Source organism: Chlorocebus sabaeus, chromosome 13 (assembly GCF_047675955.1).
Source record: "Chlorocebus sabaeus isolate Y175 chromosome 13, mChlSab1.0.hap1, whole genome shotgun sequence".
NCBI classification, from domain to species: Eukaryota; Metazoa; Chordata; class Mammalia; order Primates; family Cercopithecidae; genus Chlorocebus; species Chlorocebus sabaeus.
Window position 1 is genome coordinate 27,400,225 of NC_132916.1, and position 22,328 is coordinate 27,422,552.

The following is a 22,328-nucleotide window of genomic DNA, read 5'->3' on the forward strand; positions in this document are numbered from 1 at the left end:
TTCTAAAGGAAAAAAAAAAAAAAAAAAGATCTTAAAACGAAACAAAGACTTTCTTTGAGCGGGGCTCAGTCTCTGACTGAAGGCTTTTATTCTACTTTTATATCTGTTTTATTTTATTTTACCCTTCAAACAAAGGTTATTAGGTCTAGCTTAACTGCACTTAGGCTACGCAGGGTCTCTCTTCTCAGCTCTCCTGTGCCTCTTCTAGCTGCAGATTGCTATTGCTTTCTGCTCCTATTTTTACTCTTGTTGTCCTGCAATCTATTCTCCATAGAACAATGAATTTAATGCATTTTAATTATAATATCATGTTTATGTCTATTAGGAATATTCTTCCACTAATTATCTGTGTAGGTAATCCCCCACCTCCTTGAACTTTTTCTGAAGTCTTATCCCAGTAAAAGGTCACCTGGTCATCATATTTAAAATTGGAACTACTGTCCTCATTCCCACGGACATCACTCTCCTTGTTTTTCCTATAGCTCTTTAATCTTCTAACATACTGTACATGTTGCTTATTTATTGTATCTATTATTTATTGCTGAAGTTTTCTCACTAGAATGACAGTGCAGTGAAGGCAAATATACTTTTTATTTACTGATATAAGCATCCCAAAGAGTGCTTGACACAGAGTAGATTTTCGATAAATATTTGTTAAATAAATTAATACATGAAAACATTGTTATCTCATGAAGGAATCTTTAGTAAATAGAATCTCTCCGTGACTGAGGTCAAAAGTCTAATAGTTGCAGAATCACCTAGGTAAAAACAAGGTATGTAACACTTAGAGAGATGGAAGAAAACAGGAAAAATCCTAAAACAAATTTTAAAGTCTTACATACCTTTTGTTCTCAATATTAATATTGAGAGCTGATTTTTAAATAAATATATTTTATTTTAAATTGACATAACCTTGTATTTATTGTGTATAATATGATGTTGTGAGGTATATATATATCAGAGAATGGATAAATCTAAGTAATTAACATATGCATTACCTCAAATAGATATTTTGGTGGTGAGAACATTTAACATTCATTCTCTTAGCATTTTTCAAGAACAACATAAAGTATCATGAACTACAATCACAATGCTGTACAATAGATTTCTTGAACTTATTCTATCTGTCTACCTGTAATTCTTTATTCTTTGATCAACACTTTTTTAACCCACACTCTCCCTAATCACCCAGTTTCTGGTAACTACATTTGATGACTTCTATAAAATTAACTTTTTTAGGGTTTATTTTTTAAATACTAGTTCTAACATCTAGCAAAATGCAAAAATATAGAAGTAGTATTTAATTTTTACCAGAAAATTATATGCACAATGTATAAAAAATAAATATGGATATGTGTGTGTATATATATATGTTATAAATGTGTGTGTATATGGATGTATGAGTATATATGTGTGTGTATAGTTATATATACACGCACACACAAAACAAACGTATGCATGTGTGAATGTAATGTAAAAGCAAGAGTGAAACTAATTTTTCTAAACTAGTGTTATTGCATCTTTTTTAAGTCATCACAATTTGTAATGAGTTTTGAAATTTTATACATCACTAAAATTTAAGAATGCCTAGCATTTTATAAACGAAAATATTTGTTTTTAGAAGTAAAATGTTCATCTTTTAGTTTTTTTGTGGTATATTTTAGTATTGGCAATAATAATGGCAGATAGGCATTTAAGTTGAAAAAAAGAACATTAAATTACTATTTGCCATATATTATTCATTTATTTATCTTAACTTCTATAATTTAGAAGTAAGTCTATTTATATTTAGTTTATTTTACAAAGTTAGATCAAAACTTTTATTTTGTATAAAGGCATTCTTAAATAAGGCCCAGATAAAAATTATAAAATATATACAAGCCGACAAGCCATTCATTTTATTCCATGGATAAAGTGAATGCAATACTTTGATACCTATGTTGTACAACTAGGGCCTACACAGATGTGTCAGGACTAGCAATTCATTCTGTAATAATACAGCCACTTGGGGGTCAAATAGCCACATACGTAATGTTCACAGTTTTTTAGAGAACTTCCTGGATTATAAGGTGGAAGGGATAAAGGAAATCTGATTTTCTTAGTATGTTGTCTCATAATATTGATAATATAGGTTAAAAGAAGTGATTTGATATATATAACTTTTCATTGTAGAAGGTGTCATTTTAAGAACTTATGATGTTGAATATAGATGTTCTAGTCACATAATTACATTGCAAAAAATTTGTTGGTAAGCATATTAGTGCCTTAGACGAATAAATTAACCATTTTATTATTTAATTATATACTCTATTTTTCCTATTTAATTATATACTCTAAAATAGTAATGACATTAAAATTTGTTTATCACAGTACACGTCTTGTATACTTCTTTCTTTTATTCTTTCTATTAACTTCCAAGAAATAAGCATAGGTTATTAATTTTGCACAAGATGTCTATGGGATTTTGCTATTTTTTATTACCCAGACACTGAAAGAGTTAGAAAATGGGATAAATCATTTAAAAATAATTTGAAGGGAGTTGAACAACCAAAAAGTCAGCATGTCCAAATCTTTTTTAGTGTGCAATTTGATATTTAATATTACATTGGTATTTGACAGAATATCCTTAATATAAATAACCAAATATATTCAGATGGAGTTTGGTCAACCAGATACATTGCTATTCCATTTTTTAAAATAATTTTTAATACAGCCAGTCTCTTGAAGAGGCTGCACACTGGAGAGACAGCCTATAATGGAATATTCATGTCTGCTCTTTCATTCTCTTTCCCTCAAGATTCTCACAAACAATAGCTAGGAATAATACCCTTCTTTCACACAACTCATACCCAGAAGGATAAACACACTTATAATGATTTAAGCATCAGCCTACATGCTACTGATTTATAGAGAGTAGCATCTTAATAGTTTATTGTTATCCCGAACAGACCCTGAGAACAAAAAACGTGACATGTTAGCTTAGGACCTAGTTATTTTCTTGACATAGGCATTGTGAAATAAGGACATTTAGTAGTTTCTGATTAAAGAATATAATTAATGATTTTCAGAATGTTACATAATTTACTTTAAAAATTTTTATAATTTTCAGAAACTAGAAGATTTTACAAGATGAATTTACATAGAAGACAGATGGCTTCATAACAAACGCCTCCTACATCATCGCCCTGTAGCATTATAAGAAAGTAAGTCATGATTAAATTTTTGTCTAATTCGCGATGTTCAAAATAATTGCTAGAATTAGAAATTTGACTGTTGAAGACTTAAAAATAATTTTAGAATATATAATCTGTTAAAAGAAAAACGTTGGAAGACTACATTTGATAGAATTTAATTGAGCAAGAGAAAAGAAAAGAAAAAAATCACAAATCGGGCATGCCCCAGAATCAGAATAGATTCAGAGAGACTCCCAGGACTGTCGCATGGTCAAATATTTATGAATAGAAAAAGTAAAGTAACATATAGAAAATGGAAGTGAGGGACAGAAACAGTTGGATTGGTTACAGCTCAGCATTTGACTTATTTTAGCACAGTTTGAACATTTGATCGTCTGTGAGTGGTTGAAGTATGGCTGCTGTGATTGGCCGAGACTCCACTATTATTACAGCAGCATACTCCTAACTTAGGTTTTTAGTTTGCTGCCCTACTAAGTTAGGTTGTGGTTTGTACATAAGATCTCAAGTATGTGAGCATGGAAGCCTTTTCTGGCAAAATTTTAGTTTGATTTAACAAATCTATTGTGGCAATTATTAAGGAAATATAATTAAAAACAAAGTTTTTTTTGTTTTCCAACACAGAAAACCTCTTCACAAAGGGAGAAGAGAAAGAAAATAATTTATTATTAAATGAACATTTAACTAGAATGTGATATGAATCTCAGGCAATTCACTAAAAGGTTGCAAAGACAGAAAGAAATCTCACCATTTTATACAGCCAAGCAGATACAACCCACTAAATACAGGTTCTCAAGATAAACAATAAATAACTAGTTCTCAGATGAGACTATGTAAAGCACCATTTGCCACATATAGTTTATCCTATTTACTTGCTAATTGGAGTTACTACCTGTGTTAGCTATTTGGCTTTATCGCCCCCAAAATAAACTTTTAAAAATCTTTATGACAAGAGTTAGTTTTGCAACTTGAAGGCCAGTTCAGCCAGAGTTAGGTTCTATCCTTTCCACAGACAGAAAGAGCAGGGACACCATCTGCCTTGATTATGACATTTAAAAATGATGGTTCCCAGGTACTTGAGAAAGATAACCCTTATTCTTATAGCTTGCAACAGGTTTATTCAGCTTTCTACAAAATGTACGTGCATTTCCAAGAAACAGAGGAATAAGTTAGAAATTCAGCTTTTCTCAAGTAAATACTCTAAGATAAGGAAAAATATATTCCTATACTTTCAATAGGGAGAATTAAAGGTCTTTTATTTGTGTTTATTCTTTTTTTTTCTTTTTATTATATTTTAAGCTCTAGGGTACATGTGCACAACATGCAGGTTTGTTACATATGTATACGTGTGCCATGTTGGTGTGCTGCATCCATCAAGTCGCCATTTACATTAGGTATATCTCCTAACACTATCCCTCTCCCCTCCCCCAACCCCACAACAGGCCCCGGTATGTGATGTTCCTCTTCCTGTGTCCAGGTGTTCTCACTGTTCAACTCCCACCTATGACTGAGAACATTTGGTGTTTGGTTTTCTGTTCTTGCGATAGTTTGCTGAGAATGATGTTCCTACAAAGGAAATGAACTCATCCGTTTTTATGGCTGCGTAGTATTCCATGGTGTATATGTTCCACATTTTCTTAATCCAGTCTGTCATTAATGGACTTTTGGGTTGTTCCAAGTCTTTGCTATTGTGAATAGTGCTGCAATAAACATACGTGTCCATGTGTCTTTATAGCAGCATGACTTACAATCCTTTGGGTATATAGGGTTAATATAATGGGATGGCTGGGTCAAATGGTATTTCTAGTTCTAGATCCTTGAGGAATCACCACACTGTCTTCCACAATGGTTTAACTAGTTTACAGTCCCACCAACAGTGTAAAAGTATTCCTATTTCCCCACATCCTCTCCAGCACCTGTTGTTTCCTGATTCTTTAATGATGGGCATTCTAACTGGTGTGAGATGGTGTCTCATTGTGGTTTTGATTTGCATTTCTCTGATGACGAGTGATGATGAGCATTTTTTCATGTGTCTGCTGGCTTCATAAATGTCTTCTTTTGAGAAGTGTCTGTTCATATCCTTTGCCCACTTTTTGATGAGGTTGTTTGTTTTTTTCCTGTAAATTTGTTTCAGTTCTTTGTAGGTTCTGGATATTAGCCCTTTGTCAGATGAGTAGACTGCAAAAATTTTCTCCCATTCTGTAGGTTGCCTGTTCACTCTGATGGTAGTTTCTTTTGCTGTACAGAAGCTCTTTAGTTTAATTAGATCCCATTTGTCAATTTTGGCTTTTGTTGCCATTGCTTTTGGTGTTTTAGACATGAAGTCCTTGCCCATGCCTATGTCCTGAATGGTATCGCCTAGATTTTCTTCTAGGGTTTTTATAGTTTGGGGTCTAACATTTAATTCTCTAATCCATCTTGAATTAATTTTTGTATAAGGTGTAAGGAAGGGATCCAATTTCAGCTTTCTACTTATGGCTAGCCAGTTTTCCCAGCACCAGTTATTAAACAGGGAATCCTTTCCCCATTTCTTGTTTTTGTCAGGTTTGTCAAAGATCAGGTGGTTGTAGATGTGTGGTATTATTTCTGAAGGTTCTGTTCTGTTCCATTGGTCTATATCTCCGTTTTGGTACCAGTACCATGCTGTTTTGGTTACTGTAGCCTTATAGTATAGTTTGAAGTCAGGTAGCGTGATGCCTCCAGCTTTGTTCTTTTGGCTTAGGACTGTCCTGGCAATGTGGGCTCTTTTTTGATTCTATATGAACTTTAAAGTAGTTTTTTCCAATTCTGTGAAAAAAAGTCATTGGTAGCTTAATGGTGTTTATTCTTATGTAACATACATCAAATTCATTTAATCCATCTCCAAACTTACTTTAAAAGTTAAAGTCCAGTTTTTAAGTGCACACACATACACACACACACACATACACACACACACCCACCACATTCATCCTGGAAAATTCAATCCTAAGGTAATCTGTTTGTTAAGATCATACCTAGTGTGGGCTTAAAATCCGAAGTAAAACTACCTCCATTTTTCCTATTTCAGTTGTACATATCATTCATTTTAAAGATGACTTGGATCTCAATTTCCTCTTGTGGTTGCTACAATGAAGAAGAGTATATATTCAACAGGGCATGCTTTCTCATGCCTTTAATATAGACCTTCAATTCTGGGGCATGCAGGAGCTAAATCTCAATTTTCTTACATCAGACCAGAGGGTAGTTAAAACTATGACTGCATACCAACACTCATTTTAATACATGTCATTCCAAATGAATTCAGAAGTCACAATATTATCTGATCTTCTATAATATAATATTAAGTACTCATGCATGAGTTTGATTTTTTTTTCTATTTTAAAACTGCTTATATAATTTTTGAAAATATGTTTTTTATTTAGTGTTTTTGGAATAGTTTTTTTTTTTTTTTTTTTAAATGGAGTCTCACTCTCTCGCCAGACTGGAGTGCAGTGGCACAATCTTGGTTCCCTGCAAGCTCCGCCTCCCGGGTTCAAGTGATTCTCCTGCCTCAGCCTCCCAAGTAGCTAGGACTACAGGCATGTATCACCTTCCCCAGTTAATTTTCATATTTTTAGTAGAGATGGGTTTTCACAGTGTTGTCCAGGATGGTCTTGATTTCTTGACCTTGTAATTCCCCTGACTCGGCCTCCAAAGTGCTGGAATTACAGGCGTGAGTCACTGAACCTGGCCCAGGAGTATTTTAATGGAGTTTTCAAAGCCAAAATAGAATGTATGAAATGATCCTTTCAGTTTTTCCTTGGCACCAATTTCCCATTCCATTGCTTCAGAATAACATAGTTTCTGTATAATGGCTTACCACTGTACCATTTCACTCTTTTACAGCTAAGGAATTTAACTTAAGCTCTGCAATTTTGGTTCTGTCAAGATTGCAACTGTTACCTTGCATTGATTCTGGCAATTCCAATTAAACATGTTTGCTTCATGCAAGATTTCCCTTAAGAAAATCCTTTCAAGTAGTAAATTGTCTTTTTGTCACTAATGAGGAGGACACTATTATTTAATCCCTTATGATTTTCTCTGCCTCTCTCTCTCTCTTTCCTTTTTCTTTCTCTTCTTCCCTCTTACAATTTTTTAAGCTTTCAATTTTGTCATTTTATATATTTTATTTTGTGTTCATTTGAAATATTTTTGACATAATTTGCAGTTAAGCCAACCCATATTACAAGAAACATATTAAACTAATGACATTCATTTTAAAACGTAGTTTATAATACTTATGATCTACACAAGATGTAAAGTACAATACAACAAAATCATCTATATCCAACAGACAATGTAAGAAAAAGTATTAGCAATACCATGTATTCCTTTCTTATTATACCATTCTCTTAGCTTCCCAAAGGTAATTGCTAGAAGAAATTATCATTCCACTCAAACTTCTTTACTTTTTCTTATGTGTAATGCCATAAATGATTATCAAAAAGTAAGTGTGTATGTGTATAATTATTCTGTCTCTTGAGTATAAAATATTTTATACTTATCTCTCTGAGAATCATCTATGTATAAAGTTATTAAACAAATGGCTCTGACCTATTTCTTTTTATTGTTCATTAAGATTTCATTAAATGAGTAAACTGCATGTAATTAAGCTTACAATACACATTTAGGATCCTTCCATTGTTTAATGTTAAACGTAATGGTACTATTAACATTGTCATACATATTATTATATATATTTGCCAGGTTTCTGAAGCAAAAAAAATCAGAAAAAGAAATTAAAAAAGAATTAAAATATTCACTTACTGAATGTAGGTAAGTCTAACATATTTTTCTTTAAATCTTTAACATTAATACTAGTGTGTCCAAAAAGTCTTCTCTACATCAGGTATATTACAGGAAACTTTTTTTAAAATATAAATTATAGCCTATGGTAAATAAACTAAACTTTCATACTCTTTTAAGAGTTTCTCTTCTTTCATTAGAATTCAAGTTCTTCTTATCTGTTAACTAGTTAGCAATGGCTGATCAACTCAATTACAGATTCCAGTTTGGTTTAAAACAAAGAAGTTTTCTACACAGTTAATATTTTACTTTTATTTTTGTTTATACATTTCTCAATATTTATTAGGACTAGATAATTCTAGTGTATGCACTTAATGATCAATATACTTTCAAATTTTCCCAAGAAAAGGGAGAAAGAATAAAAAAGAAGAAGAAAAAAGAAAAGCAATAGGAGATGACTTTATTCATGTCTAAATTATCATTGTAAAATGCTAATTATTTTCTTCCTGTAAGGAATGAACAAAGGTTAAATACAGGAACTCCATTATGAGACAATCACACAAAGAAAGTTATTATAGCTGTTTTAAATAATATTGTCTCCATTTTAGACAAACATATAATCTCCTAACCGGGGTTTCTTCCCATTTTCTTCAAAGGTAACTCCCAAATGAACAATCTTGCCCATGTCAAAGTAACAAGAATGTTAAGCAGGGCTGCTAGATAAGCAAGAATACTAGATAAATATAGAAAAATAATTAGCAGTTCCAACTCTAGAAATCACAATTTGTATAATCAAAACAAAAAAGACTTAAAATATTAAAAATCTCAGAATAGTTTATTATTGGCTCATTTGGGTTTTGGAGTAGAGAACTAAAGATGACATGAGAACATCTTAATTTGGGGCAAATACATAGTACTTTCATCTATATTTGCTGGTACTAAGTTTGGAGTGGGTCACTCTTGCCAATTAGTGAATTTGTTTTACATAGAAAACAATATTTGTAGTCATTTAGAAATACTTGAATTTACAAATGCTCACAATTCTGTGATGATGTTCAAAAAATGCAATAATATAAAGTGGAATAAGTGATAAGTCATAATTAGCAATAGAAAGTAATTTATTCCTGCTCAAATATAAAAAAGCAATTTTAGGTGCTTTTCATAAATGGATATATGACCATAAACTAAGAATTGAAGGTTTTACCTAGAAAATGGATTGTAATCCCTAATTTTAGAATAAACCCAATACCTAAATTTTTTACGGAAAATTGTTTGGAAAAAGTTAAGGGACATTTAGTCCATAGAAAACCAAGAAGCTGGGACTTGTCCAGGGGCAACTGAGCATTGCCTCTGCATTCTTGCCCCTGGAGGGTTATTAGCTCACTGCTATAGAGGTTATTTGAAAACAAGAAGATCTTCATATTTATAAATATTTACTTTTATAAATATCAAGTACAGCAAAAATAGCTATCAACAGAGTAAACAGACAACCTACAGAATCAGAGAAAATATTTGCCAACTATGCATCCAACAAAGGTCTAATATCCAGCATTATAAGGAACTTAAACAAATTTACAAGAGAAAAACAAGCAACCCTATTAAAAGGTGGACAAATAACAGGAACATACACTTTTCAAAAGAAGACCTCAACATTAGACTGCATAAAGAAAATGTGGTGCATATACACTGTAGAATACCATGTAGTCATAAAAAAATAATAAAATTATGTCCTTTCCAGGAATATGGATGCAGCAAGAAGCCATTATTCCTACAAAACCAATGCAGGAACAGAAAACCAAATACTGCATGTTCTCACTTGTTAGTGGGAGCTAAATGATAACACATGAACAGAAAGAGGGGAGCAATGGAAACTAGGGCCTATAAGAGGATGGAGGGTGCAAGGAGGGAGAGGAGTAGAAAAAAATAACTGTTGGTTACTATGCTTAGTACTGGGATGACAAAATAATCTGTGCAACAAACCCCAATGACACAAGTTTAAAACAAACTTGTACATGTACCCTTGAACCTTAAAGAAAAGTATAAAAAACAGAACAAAACAAAAGGAGTACAGTCTTCAATATTAAAGTTCAGTGACATAGACTGAATGTGGCATTTTATTAACACTGGCAATCTTATAAGCAACAGCCTACCCAGGGGAACCAAAGGGAAGAAAACATTTATCACAATATGTTATAATTAGTTTATCCTACATAGTTGCCTATCTATACTGGGGGGAAGCACTCCCAATATTTCAACGTAGGTTCTTTCTATTTTCCATTAGGGTCAGCCAGCTGAGAAATAAAGAGAGACAGTATAAAAAGAGGAATTTTACAGCTGGGCCACCGGGGGTGACATCACATATTGGTAGGACTGTGATGCCTGCCTAAGCCTAAAAACTAGCAAGTTTTTATTAAGGATTTCAAAAGGGGAGGGAGTGTAAGAACAGGGAGTAGGTACAAAGATCACATGTTTCAAGGGCAAAAAACAGAACTACTAATAAGGGTCTAACAAAGATCACATGGCAAAGGGCAAAAGCAGAACTACTGATAAGGGTCCAACAAAGATCACAAGGCAAAGGGCAAAAGGGGAACTACTGATAAGGGTCTATGTTCAGCAGTGCACGTATTGTCTTGATAAACACCTTAAACAACAGAAAACAGGGTTCGAGAGATAACAGGTTTGAGAGAAAACAAGGTTCGAGGGCTCTCAAACAGAGAACCAATCTGACCACAAATTTACCAGGGTGGAGTTTTCCCCTCCCTACTAAGCCTGAGAGTACTGCAGGAGACCAGGGCGCATCTCAGTTCTTATCCCAACTGCATAAGACAGATATTCCCAGAGCAGCTGTTTATAGATCTCCCCCCAGGAATGCATTCCTTTCCCAGGGTATTAATATTAATATTCCTTGCTAGGAAAAGAATTCAGCAATATCTCTTCTACTTGCACGTCCATTTACAGGCTCTCTGCAAGAAGAAAAATATGGCTCTTTTTGCCCAACCCTGCAGGCAGTCAGACTTTATGGTTGTCTTCCCTTCTTCCCTAAAAATTTCTGTTATTCTGTTCTTTTTCAAGGTTCACTGATTTCATATTGTTCAAACACACGTTTTACAATCAATTTGTACATTTAACACAATTATCACAGTGGTCCTGAAGTGACGTACAGTAAATCCTCCGCTTACGAAGATAACAGGATTAAGAGATTAAAGACAGGCATAAGAAATTATAAAAGTATTATTTGGGAACTGATAAATGTCCATATTAAAATGAAATCTTCACAAATTATGTTCCTCTGCCGCGGCTCCAGCTGGTCCCTCAGTTCGGGGTCCCTGACTTCCCGCAGCATATCTGTCATTAAATTCTATGTTTGAAGGAGAAAAATCCACTTATGACACTGTGTGTTGTCCCTTCCTGATAACATATAATATGCTTATTTAACACTAAAACTACCACTGCTGAAAGTACTCCAGAGTTACAAGTTTAGGTCTAGTATAAGACCAGTTTAGTGAAATTGTCAAAAATTAAATACAGTATGCATATATATATATATTCAAAAATATTCACAATTTTTATAAATAAAATGAATAAGATTACCTTGGTACTCATAGACAATTGACAAACATTGTTGATGTTATAACACTTTGAATAATTATTGCTTCTAATTGAATTCAATATTATAGCTTTTATTTAAATGACCCTATAAATTCCAATTAATAAAGTATTTCACCCACAAATTAAAGAAACTTATAAGCAATATTGTTAAAACATTTATAATTGAAATATATATATTTTACATTATTAAATTTGTCTCTTATGTACTTATGCCAATTTGAACTACTTCTGAAATATATTTTGTCAAAAGTGTAAGTGGAGTACCTTATAATCATATTATTTATATCATGATTTAAAGTAGATTTTTTTTTTTTTTTTGAGACAGAGTCTTGCTTTGTCACCTAGGCTGGAGTGTAGTGGCACTATCTTTGCTCAGTGCAACCTCCACCTCTCAGGTTCAAGCAATACTCCTGCTTCAGCCCCCCAGGTAGCTGGGATTACATACATGCACCATCATGCCCAGTTAATTTTTGTATTTTTAGTAGAGGCAGGTTTCACTATGTTGACCAAGCTGGTCTCAAACTCCTGACCTCAGGTTATCACCCTCCTCAGTCTCCCAAAGTGTTGGGATTACAGGCATGAGCCACCGCGCCCAGCCCTACAGTAGAATTTTATTGCATGTCTCAGTAGAGATTCTAATAATGGTATTCAGAACAGATATTCTTTCAATAAAAACAAATAGAATCCACATCTAATTAATTAGCAACACATTGCTTGGCTTTTAAGCAATCCTTAGCATCCAACATACAGTATACTTACAAATTAATGCAATATTGTGACAGAATTACTTTAAAATTAGTTGTGGGATCATCAGAGTTAAACTTCAGTTTGCCACATAAAGCAATATATTTATTATTTAGCACCTCAATTAAACAACTGACATAACTTCATCAAGTGAATATCAAACCTTTTTTATGTATATAGACATTTGTCTTGGATGTGTCATTTAACAGTGATGAAAATTCATTGACTTGGAAGAAATTGTGTTACATTTTTTATTAATATAAAACAAAATATGATGAGAAAATTAGAAATAAATATCAGTATTTTCATAGGTCTTCAGACTTGACATCTATTTTAGATATTTCTTTAATTATTTATAATTTCTAAGGTATATAATGGGACCTCCCAGGAAATGATTTTTTCATTGGTTAAAGGAGATGACTTGTACATTTCTTAGAATGCTCACTCATGAAAATAAGAGTTGCATTTTATAAAGTGTTATGTTAACAGGTGTTCCAAAATATTCATGACACGTGAACATACTGGTTCCCTTTGCAGTCACCTACATTCCAATAGAAATGGCCATGGAACAAATGTAGATACTTAAGAAAACCCCAGGCTTACCCAGACCTTGCCAAGTTCCTGATACTTGAAGTGGAAATTCATGTTTTTCCTTACATTACTTAATTTATTCTTCTTCACATGTTGAGAGTATGGCAAATTATAAATACTTATATGTTAAATCATTTGTTCACACAAAAAAGTTAGAATCATGATTTTCAACTACACATCTTTGGAAATATCCAAAAATACTTTTATTTTATATAATTCATGAATATACATCATAAGCCAATATACAGTATTATTAAAACAATAATTAATGTCATTAATTCAAGTTAATTACAAACTCATCAAACTTTGATCATTCATTTGGCCTTTAATTTTAAACATTTAACACATTAAATTTCAATAAAGTTTTACATTAATCTTAAGGATCACATGACTATTGCATTCAGAATCACCATCATCATCACCATCATCGTCAACTATCACTTTAAACAAAAGAACATTGGGGCATAATTATAATAAAAGCAACAAGACACCGTGAAGTATACTAAGATGTAGAGAGGTATGATGAATGTTGTGTTAGGAAATATTCCTTTAGCTGAAATAAGGAGAATAAATTGAAAAGGTATAGGCCTGAAATCAGGTACAGTGGATTAGAGGCTCTTCAGCTAAGTAATCAGGGCTACAATTAGTAAAACCTAAACAGAAGAATTTTCTTTTTCTTTTTTTTTTTTTTTAAATTTATTTATTATTATTAAACTTCAAGTTGTAGGGTACATGTGCACAACGTGCAGGTTTGCTACATATGTATACTTGTGCCATGTTGGTGTGCTGCACCCATCAACTCGTCATTTACATCAGGTATAACTCCCAATGCAATCCCTCCCCCCTCCCCCCCTCCCCATGATAGGCCCCGGTGTGTGATGTTCCCCTTCCCGAGTCCAAGTGATCTCATTGTTCAGTTCCCACCTACGAGTGAGAACATGCGGTGTTTGGTTTTCTGTTCTTGTGATAGTTTGCTAAGAATGATGGTTTCCAGCTGCATCCATGTCCCTACAAAGGACACAAACTCATCCATGCAGCAACAGAAGAATTTTCAGTAAAGAAAAGTGATTTTGAGAAACAAACCAGAAAACAAGTGTATAGTCAAAAAAGATACTTGTGACACAAAGGAACTTTGTCCTCTTTATCATTGTATTAAAAACTAAACGTGCTAATTAAAGTCTAGAACATAACTTAGCAAATGAGGGTCTGCAAGAGCAGGCAGCTACCTGTTGTTATAAATAAAGTTTTATTAGAACACTAATAGTCACACCTATTAGTTTATGTATTGTCCATGGCTGCTTTTGAGCTATAAGGGTAGAGTTCAGGGTTGTGACAAAGACCACATGTCCACGAAACTTAAAATACATATTATTTGCCCTTTACGGAGAAAGTATACTGAATATAAAATACATAAATTTTAGATATACTTTACTGAGGTTTTATGAGTTTTCTAATTTGTATGTTATACTCGTCAAATTCCTGTACATATAAACCTAAACTGAATGAAGTTTTCTTTTCCTTTACTTTTCTTTCTTTTTTTTTTTTTTTTTAATGAATAAGCCAATAAGATATATTTTGATCTGACCTATACGGCACTTTGAGTAACACTTCTCACAACATTCACATCAATAAATTTTGTAATAAAAATTGTAAGCTATTTTTAAATTCTGATTAACTTTTATACAGCAATTCTGTTAAGTCTAAACTTTGCTTCATTTACATATGATTAGCTTAAAGTTTAAATGGATATCACTTTGAGGAAAATTTATCAAAGAACACATCAACTAATAGTTTTAGCAGTTAACAATGATTTTATAACTATGACACTAATTGAGCTTTACAAAGTGCTTCAGACATTTATAATTTTACAAGAAATGCATTAAACGACATAAATACTAAAAGACCTAGGGCTCATTGGAATAAAAGTTGAACTTTTCCACTAATTGTCTGCCAGGCACTTTTATCTTCCAGTCAAAAAGAAAAGTAGAACTAAATATCAAAAAGTAAAATAAAAAAGAAATACTTTTGATAATATATTTTGTAAGCCTGAATGGAGAATCCACAGTCTTATTTTTTGACCCCTGTGTTTCTGTTTATTCTGATAATAACAGAATCTCTTATTTCCCACAGAATCTCTTATTTTCCACATTGGCTTATTCTTTAGGTTGTTAAATCACTAAAACTTAGATGCATTTGATTACAAAAATTTGTGCCAACATCAGTTTGAAAAAATTGTATTGTGAACTACAACTTTCTAAATGCAGCATATAATGGAGACAAACAGTTTAAGAAAAATTGAAGTCTTGTACTCATGCCCTCTACTTTAAGAGAGAGCATTATTACCAGAACCCCACAGGTGTTCACCCACTTATTCATGCTTTTAGTAACCATTTTCCCAAATTTTGTGTAAAAGAGTTTTTTACTTCTTTTATGAGTTTTGCCAAATATATATATGTATATATGGCATAAGTGTTAATATTATTCAGTTTTCCAAGTTTTAAAACCTTTAAAAAAAGCATGTATTTATTTCTACGCTTTTTTTGTCTAATTTTTTTAAATTTTAATTACTTGTTTTTTCATTATTTCATCAATATTTCTATTTCATCCAAAATTTATTTTGATGAATGTAGTTGCACTCCCTTAACTTTATATGCAAATATAACTAATTTATACTACTATAACAATTTATATTTATCCATTCTATAGTTTTTGGACATTTAGTTTTTGGTTTTTTTTTAAATTTTTTAGACGTGCCTCCTGGCACAAAGCACAAGAATCTCTCTAGGTTAAGTCCTGGAAGTAAACTTTCTGTGTTGAGGAGTAAATGCATGCTAACTTTTCTAACATAATTATACCAAGTGACCACACAGCTAATAGTATATACGAGTTTGTTCACTTTAAATCCTCCCAAGACATGGTGTTTCTTGTTTTTGTTTTGTTTCGTTTTGTTTTTAATCAGGATTCATTGTTGACATCTAAGTATAATAAATTACACAAAGAGATTTATAGGCAATTAATTTTTACATTTGGATCAACATAGCATTCCTGAAATGCTAATATTTAATTTATATTTCCATCTATGTTTAGGATTATTATTTCCCTGGCTATTTTTATCTCCTGATATCCACCTCTAGTTTTATTTCAACAAATAAACATTTTAAAAATATGTTATGGTTGTGTTTACCTGTGCCACCTGTATTTTTTATTATGCTCCAGGAGCACTCTTTAAGGATTGTTCTGACCTGTGCAGAAAAGGTTAAGTGGAGAATCCAACTATCTATGTGTTACAGTGTCATCAAATTTTTTTATATTTCTCTTTATTCTATTTTGGCAATTTGTACATTTCAAGAAATGTATTCATCGTGCTTTTGTTTTACACTCATTATAATATCTCTTCTTTGGCAATATTGAAGTACTTGTGGTTATTAAACTTTTACAATGATAATATTGAGTTTTTTCTGTCTTCCTCCTTTCTCACCCTTCTCCTAAACTTGCCCTTCTGTCTTGCACTCTCCACCATCTCATTACAAAACCTGTTCTTTGTCTATTTTTTCTTTTATTGATACATAATATTTTACGTAATTGTGAGGTACACATGAGTGTTTGTTACATGCATAGAATGTGTAATGATGAAGTTAGGTCATTTGGGGTACCCAGCACCTTCAGTATTTATCATTTCTACGTGTTGGTATCATTTCAAGTCCTCTCCTCTAGTTACTTTGAAAAATATAAAATATTGTTACGTGTTATAGTTAGCATATTCTGATTCTGATTATATAGTTAGCATATTCTGATTTCAAACATCAGAAGTTATTTCTTCTATCTAACTATATATTCATACCCATTAACCAAATTCTCTTCATCCTCCCTCCCGGCCACTTCTCAGTCTCTGGTATCTATCGGTCTATTCTCTGTATCCATAATACCAAGTATTGTAGCTCCCACTTATGAGTGAGAACATGTGATATTTGTCTTTGTATGCCTGGTTTATTTCACTTAACATAACAACCTTCAGTTCCATCCACGTTGCTGTAGATGACATGATTTCTTTATTTTTTTATGGCTGAATAGTATTCCGTCATTTATATATACTACATTTAACTTACTGATTCATCTGTTGATAGATACTTAGGTTGAATTCATGTATGCTATTGTGAGTAGTTCTACAATAAATATGCAAATGCAAATATTCTTTGATATATTGATTTATTTTCCTTTGGGTAAATATCCAGTTGTTACATAACAAAAATCAGAGCTAAACTGAAGGAGAATGAGACATGACAAACCAGTCTTAATCAATGAATCTAGCATCTGGTTTTTTGAAGAAATTAAGATACACCACTAGCTAGACTAATAAAAAAGAAAAGAGAGATGGTTCAAAAAATCACAAACAGAAATGACAAAGGGGATATCACCACTGACTTCACAGACATGCAAACAATCATCAGAAAATATTATGAACACCTCTATGCACATAAACTAGAAAGTCTAGAAGAAACAGGTCAATTCCTGGACACATACACCCTCCCATGACTAAACCAGGAAAAAATGGAATCTCTGAACAAACCAATAACAAATTCTAAAATTGAGGCAATGATAGACTACTAACCAAAAAGGAAAAACTCATATGACCACACAGATTCACAGCTGAATTCTACCAGATGTACAAAGAATAGCTGGTACCACTCCTACTAAACTGTTCAAAAAAATTGAGGAGGAGGGACTCTTCCCTAACTCATTCTTTGAAGCCAGCATCATTCTGTTACGAAAACCTGACAAAGATACAATGGCATCAATAAAACTTCACGTCAATAACCTTAATGAACATCGATGTAAAAATCCTCAACAAAATACTGGCAAACTAAATCCAGCAGAACAATAACAAAAAGCTTATTCAATACAATAAAGTAGCCTTTATCCCTGGGATGCAAAGTTGGTTCAACATACGCAAATCAATGTGATTTATCACATAAACAGAATTAAAGACAAAAAACACATAATAATCTCAATAGATGAAGAAAAGGCTTTACATAAAATTCAACATCAATTCATGTTAAAAACTACCAATAAACTATGGATCGAAGGAACATACCTCAAAAAATAAGAGCCATCTATGACAAACCTACAAGCAACATCATACTTAATTGACAAAAGCTGAAAGCATTCCCCTTGAAAACTGGCATAAGATAAGGGTGCCTTCTCTCTCCACTCATATTCAACATGTTATTGGATGTTCTGGCCAGGGCTATCAGGCAAAAGAAAGAAATAAAGGCATCCAAATAGGAAAAGAGGAAGTCAAACTATCCCTGATTCTAGAAAACCAAATAGTCTCAGCCCAAAAGCTTCTAAGACTCTGAAATAACTTCCACAGGGTCTCAGGATATAAAATCAATGTGAATAAATGACTAGCATTTTTATACACCAACAGTCAAGCTGAGAGTCAAATCAGGAACAAACTACCATTCACAATTGTCACAAAAATAATACATTATCTAGGAATACAGGTAATTAGGAAAGTGAAAGATATCTCCAAGGAGAACTACAAAACTCTTTTCAAAGAAATCAGAGATAACACAAACAAATGAAAAAATATTCAATTCTTATGCATAAGAAGAATCAATATTGTAAAAATGGCCATACTCCTCAAAGCAACTTATAGATTTAATGCTATTCTATTAGACTACCATTGAAATTCTTCACAGAATTAGAAAAACCTATTTTAAAATTCATATGAAATGAAAAGGAATCCCAATAGTCAAGCCAATTGTAAGCAAAATAACAAAACTGAAGGCATCACATGATGTGACTTCAAACTATGCTACCGGGCTACAGTAACCAAAACAACACGGTACTAGTACAAAAGCAAACACATAGACCAATGGAACAGAGCAAATAACCAAGAAGTATAACTGTACACCAACAACCCTCTGATCTTCAACAAACATGACAAAAACAAGCAATGGGAAAAGAATTCCCAGTTTAATAAACGGTGCAGTCATAACTGGCTAGCCATATGCAGAAGACTGAAACTGGAGCCTTTTCTTCACCATATCCAAAAATGAACTCAAGAGAGATTAAAGACTTAAATGTAAAACCCAAAATTAAAAAGCCTGGAAGGCAACCTAGGCAATACCATTTTGGACAAAGGCGTGGCCAAAGATTTCATGATAAAGACACCAAATGCAATCACAACAAAAGCAAAAATTGACAAATGGGATCTAATTAAACTAAAGAGCTTCTGCACAGCAAAGTAAACTATCAACAGAGTAAATAGATAAACTACAGAATTGAAGAAAATTTTTGCAAACTGTGCATCTGACAAAGGTCTAATATCCATCATCTATAAAGAACTTAAATCCACAAGAAAAAAATCAAACAGCCCGTTTGTGATGGTTAATACTGAATGTCAACTTGATTGGATTGAAGGATGCAACGTATTGTTCCTGGGTGTGTCTGTGAGGGTGTTACTAAAGGAGATTAACATTTGAGTCAGTGGGTTGGAGAAGACAGACCCATCCTTAATCTGATGCGCACAATCTAATCAGCTGCCAGCGGATACAAATCAGGCAGAAAAACATGAAAAGGTGAGACTGGCCTAGCCTCCCAGCCTACACATTTCTCCCGTGCTGGATGCTTCCTGCCCTCGAACATCAGACTCCAAGTTTTTCAGTTTTGGAACTCAGACTAGCACTCCCTGATCCTCAGCCTGCAGATGGCCTGTTGTGGGACCTTGTGATCATGTCAGTTAATACTTAACAAACTTCCCTTTATATATATACACACACACACATATATATAAATTTACATACATATATATGTAAAATTTATATACATATAATGCATTTACATACATATAAATTTGTATAATATTTATATGTATATGATATGTATATAATATATATATAAATTGTTATATATAAATTATATACATATAAACTTATATATTAATGAACTATATATGTATAATATATATTATATATAATAATGAAAAATACATATTTTCCATTAGTTCTATCCCTCTAGAGCATTCTGACTAATACACCATTAAAAAGTGTTCAAAAGATATGAACAGACATGTTTCAAAAGATAACATACATGGGGCCAACAATTATATAAAAATCAGCTCAGTGTCACTGATTGTTAGAGAAATGCAAATCAAAGCTACAATGAGTTACAATCTCACCCCTATCAGATAGGTTATTAATAAAAAGTCAAAGAATAACAGATGCAAGGGAGGTTGTGTAGAAAAGCAAATGCTTATACACTGTTGGTGGGAGTGTAAATTAGTTCAATCATTGTGGAAGATGCTCTGGCAATTCCTCAAAGACCTAAAGACAGAAATACCATTCAATCCAGCAATCACATTACTAAGCATATACGCAAAGGAATATAAATTATTATATAATAAACTCATGCATGCATATGTTCACTGAAGCACTATTCACAATAACAAAAGCATAGAAGCAACATAAGTGTCCATCAGTGATAGACTGATCAGTGATAGACTGGATAAAGAAAATGTGGTAAATATACACCACGGAATACTATGCAGTCATAAAAAAAGAATTAGATTATGTACTTTGCAAGAACATGGATGGAGCTGGAGGTCATCATTCTTAGCAAACTAATGCATGAACAGAAAACTGAATGTTCTCATGTATAAGTGGGAACTAAATGATGAGAACCCATGGACACATACAGGGGAACAATAATACACAATGGCACCTTTGGAAAGGGGAAAGGTGGGAGGAGGCAGAGGATCAGGAAAAATAACTAATGAGTACTAGGCTTAATGCTTGGGTGATGAAATAATCTATTTAACAAACCCCCATGACCCAAGTTTGCCTATGTAACAAACCTGCACATGTACCCCTGAGCTTAAAATAAAAGCTTTTTTAAAAAAAGAGCTTATTAGGGGCTGTGGTAGTGGAAAAAATGTTTTTAATTCTTTTTCTAAGATTTCATGAATTTCACTTTTTTTCCATATTTTATTTTAGTTTCAGGGGTACCTGTGCAGGTTTGTTACATGAGGAAATTTTGTGCCACTGGGAATTAGTGCATACATTATTTAATCATCCAGCTATTGAGCATAGTACTTGATAGGGAGTTTTTTTGTCCTCATCCTCCTCCCAGTCTCTACCTGAAGTAGGCCTTGATGTCTATCATTTCATTTTTTGTGTCCATGTGTACTAAACATTTAACTCCCACTTATAAGTGAAAACATGCCGTATTTGGGTTTTCCATTTCTGCATTGTTTTGTTTAGGATAATGACCTCCAGTTGCATCCATGTTGCTGTAATAGACATTATTTTGTACTTTTTTATGATTAGTACTCTCTGTTGTTCAGGTACCATATTGTATGTATCCAGTCCACCACTGATGGGGACCTAGGTTGATTCCTTGTCTTTGCTATTGTGAGTAGTGCTACAATGAACATATGCATGCATGTGTCTTTATGATACAATGATTAATATTTCTATGGCTATGTACTGAGTAATGGGATTGCTGTACTGAATGATAGATCTGTTTTCATTTATTTGAGAACTCTCCAAACTGCTTTCCACAGAGGTTGATCTAATTCACATTCCCATAAAGCAGAGTATGGCAGGGTGAGTATGAAGCTGAGAGACCAATGTTTAATGACTCTCTGTTTTTTCATAAATCTTTCTAGAATTTTCCTAAAGTTATTTCGTTTCATACTAAACTGTGAGGCTAAAATATTTACATTGTGTGGGCATGTCTTTCTGCTGTGTTTTTTGTCCCAAAGTTTTATTTAACTCACACAGACAATAAGGACTCCCTTCTGCTTTGTTACCAAGAAATGTTACAAATTCTAACTTTTATTTCTTGAGATTTACCTAGTTTGCTCCTCTCTCTACTCTTGTCTTGTCTTTAATGTCTCTGTCCTGCCCAATTTAAATTCTGTTCTTAGCAGTTTCTCACTGGTGGAAGTTTTGTCCTGGAAAGGTGCTCTCAGTTGGTAACAAGGCCTAACCTAACTCTCGCCGAACTTGCCTTTAAGCTCTGAACTGGGAATCTCACCTTCCCTTGTGAAGCACTCTCCCAGCTTTGTCTACTCTTCTCACAGTGACAAACTAAGCTTTCCATGCAGCATAAAGACCTCTCAACATGATTAGGTGTTAGTGATTCAATTTCCACGTTCCCTGGCTCTCAGGGCCTTCACAAATCTCTCTGCTTTCTGCTTCTTAATCTGGGTGATAATTTTGTGCTCTTTTCACTTTGGGTAAATTAATCAAGTTGTACAATTATGTGGGTGTATGACGTTATACTTCTATCAAAAACAGCAAAATTGTTTGCCAAATTTTTAGCTAAAGCAACCAGTAAAATAGTGGCCTCTTTGAAAGAGGAAAGGAAGGGATATTAAGAAAGAAAACAGAAAAGATATCTTTGAGGTGATAATAAGGT